A 3393-nucleotide genomic window follows, 5' to 3' on the forward strand; every position below is an offset into this window, starting at 1 on the left:
CTTTGTGATGAATATTATTATTTAGGTGGGAAAACGATCGAAGAAATAATTGATAACATTCATCATGAGTAATGAGTAATGTTATTCCTAATAACTAGTTTAATACCCGCAACTTTGCGGGTTCGAAATAGAAAATTACTAAATTGATAAATCCAGAGAGTCATTGGTATCGCATTTATATATGACTTAGAATGTTGTTCCATAACACTAAATTGTCAAAGTTTTGGACGAGATATTCAAATAGTACTTAGTGCATTAACCATGTTGAGATAATCATGTATTGTCAAGAATGTCAGTGCTAATTGTTTTACTTTGAGTATTTCACACAAACTTTAAGTCATTTCCATCTGCCTCTGAGAAAACAACAAAATCATTTGTTAGATATTTAACCATTAGCTTTAACAATTGTACCAAAAAAAAGTATATCTATATAGAAATAGGTAATACATCAGCATGTAAAAAAAGGTGAAAGTTAATTAAATGGGAAATTGGGAGTATTGAACAATTTGATCATAGTGTATTAAAATGTATTACCAAATCAAAAAAGGACTACATAGTAACCAAGATCAAATCTCATCTTATAAATTATGTAGTACTGAAACATGATGAAGATCAAATCTCATCTTATAAATTGGTAAGATAACAAATGCTTATGGCTACACATACATATCAATTGATTACTGTTTCGAAATTTAGAACTTTGAGGTGTTTCACCACCACGCTATGCCAATTCCAGATACACTGAACAAAACAAACACTGAACCTTAAGATATCACCAAATAAGTAAATAGGTATTCGTAAAAAAAACACCAAAAGAGGTGCATTCCCAGTCAACATATATGTATTTACAAATTGATTTCTCAAGATCATATAAACTACTCAGTACCTTTCAATGCAAGTTGACTGAAGCTTTGTAGGCATTGTACTTAAATCTTTAAATGTAACTTCCCTACTTTTTAATACCGATATCACATTTGCACATTGGATTAATTGTGGGAACATCATACTCACATTTATCCATAAGAAAAAGTGCATTATGAGGAACCTGTAACAAATGCAAAGTAATTATCATTAAGTAGCATCCACATAAAAAGCACATCAGAGTGGCAATTTCAACCCCATTTCTGGACTCACCATATGTTTAGATAATAAATAAATAGCTTATTAAAAGGAATGTTGAATACATCCCAAATGTATATTTAACGTTTAAACCCTTATGAGTAAGATTAATTGTGTAAAGTATTAGATAGATAAATTATTGAGTAAAGGGAAATATTATACTAAAAGAGTTCTAGGATATGTCTTTACCTATGTTGACCCATTAGACAACCCACCTGACCCGCCCAATTATTAAACATCTAATGAACACAAAAAAGATGCATATCTGTACCTTGGATGTAAAACATGATGCTTTTGATAGCTATTTACCATCTTCAAGCCCTATCACTGTTCCCGAAGGACACAACTTATCGAGCCCAAGCCCGAACACCACCTTCCCATGAAAAAAAAGAAAGAAAGCTGGGGGTGCTCAATAAGTTCATACTATACAGGCCAATAAGTGGTTAAATCATAACCCTGATTGAAATAGCAAACTTGCAGTATACACAAACACATAAGCATGTTGATCACAATTAATAATCATCAAATTTCAAAAGTTCGTACATATAATTCATTGGTTCACTTTCTTATCTTTTTTGTCTTTGTGGTTTATAGAAAAAAAATTATAGTCCTTCTAGCCCAACCCGCTTGACAGAAAAAACCAAAGTAACACACAACATATTACTTAAAAACTATAGTTTATATGGTTGGTTGTCCCTTTATGACCAAATCATATTACTTCAAAAATATAAACTTTGGAATTTATGAACTATTAAGAAAACAACAATCAACAATAAAGATCCTACCTTGACTTTTGTTTATGTGCAGTTGTAGATGCATTTTTTGCCCAATTTCAGGATGAGCAGAAATGAAATGATGATAGGTGTCGCTATCATCTATATAGTCAATGACCTCATACTATACCGTTCTACTTCAGATATTTATAACCTGCATAACTACAAATCCAATAACAGATAGTTTCATGAGCTCTTATTGGTTGAGAGCTAACTCATGATCCAAACATAGTTGATTTCATAATTAATCCAAAGAGCTTAGTAATCATGCATTATGCTATTTCATACGAAATATACCAGCAACCTTAGTGTACAATCAATAACCACATAAAGAGGACTACATAGTAACCAAATAAAAAGAGGAAAGCATGGAATATTTACTTTATTACTTGCAGTGGTTATGACCCCTCCCGGTAAGTAGTTACTTAAGAGAGCTAGCTACCTTTGCCTCAATCGCTTTGGACCTGTCACCAACTCTTAGTCTGCAATTGAAGTAACTGTGTCATTCCACAATCAATAACCACATAAAAACTAATCAATATATAGCAAACAAACGGTAAAAGTAGAAACGTAAAATATAAGATTATTTTCAGCACGAAAATTTCAGATGCAACCAAAAAGTTAGAGGTGCACCTAAAAAATATAACCAAACAACTAAACCCCTAATAATCATGCAGAAATATTCGTAGAACACTGATGCAATACACCACAAAAAATGAACTTAATGTCAACCATATAGTTATAACGATGCCGATGAAATATCGGTAAAAAAATAGATAGCAAAAGACCAAATATTCGATAGCATCAAATGAATAAAAAAAGAAGCGCACAATCTCAGTCATTTTCGACTCAAAGCCATCATGGTGTGCAAGTGTCGATCCCTACAAAAAATGACTCATTTCAACTCAAACCCATCATGGCCCATTATTGAACCTGGCAATTTAGCTACCTTTAAATCTTTCAACACCTTACAACTTGATCAACTACACACATCATTGTTTTTAACGATCGAACAGCTAGCAATCTTAAGAAGACGCCACTAATGCGGAGTATTAACATGATGATCCATTTTTTCAAGGGAAGAATTGAAGTGATTGTAATAGTTTAGCATAACTTCGGTGGTATTTATATTGTTTGAGGCGTCTATTTCATTTTTTCTCAATAAAATAAAATATATATCAATATCAAATCGACTCTATAAATAGTTTAATATTGCTCCAACTTTTTCAAGACCAGAATTGCTGCAATTATAATACTCCGTAAAATGGAAGTAATGTTATTTCGTTATTTATCAAACACAAAATGGATATCTTACCTGTAGTTTATACTCGAAGTCTTCAGCTACCCAGTTCAGTTTCAGAATGTGCCTTTTTTGTTTCAAGCTCACCAGCAACGACCTGAGCAAATATCATACAAGAAATGTCAAACATCTAGTAAAACATTGGGGGACAATTCAAATGAGATTATTCATCATGAATGCCTTAAGTTTTGTTGATGTCTA

General features: G+C 32.1%; 1 long non-coding RNA gene across 1 annotated transcript; it reads right to left on the reverse strand.

Moving 5' to 3' along the window:
• Positions 1–564: 564 nt before the first annotated feature.
• On the reverse strand, positions 565–1447 carry LOC139892941 (uncharacterized). The gene is made up of 3 exons (XR_011774289.1): positions 1391–1447; positions 887–1045; positions 565–741 (listed from the first exon to the last, which is right to left on the reverse strand). It is a non-coding gene; the product is annotated as an uncharacterized lncRNA (long non-coding RNA).
• Between the last annotated feature and the right edge of the window lie 1946 nt (positions 1448–3393).

Source organism: Rutidosis leptorrhynchoides, chromosome 2, assembly GCF_046630445.1.
Source record: "Rutidosis leptorrhynchoides isolate AG116_Rl617_1_P2 chromosome 2, CSIRO_AGI_Rlap_v1, whole genome shotgun sequence".
Taxonomy (NCBI): domain Eukaryota; kingdom Viridiplantae; phylum Streptophyta; class Magnoliopsida; order Asterales; family Asteraceae; genus Rutidosis; species Rutidosis leptorrhynchoides.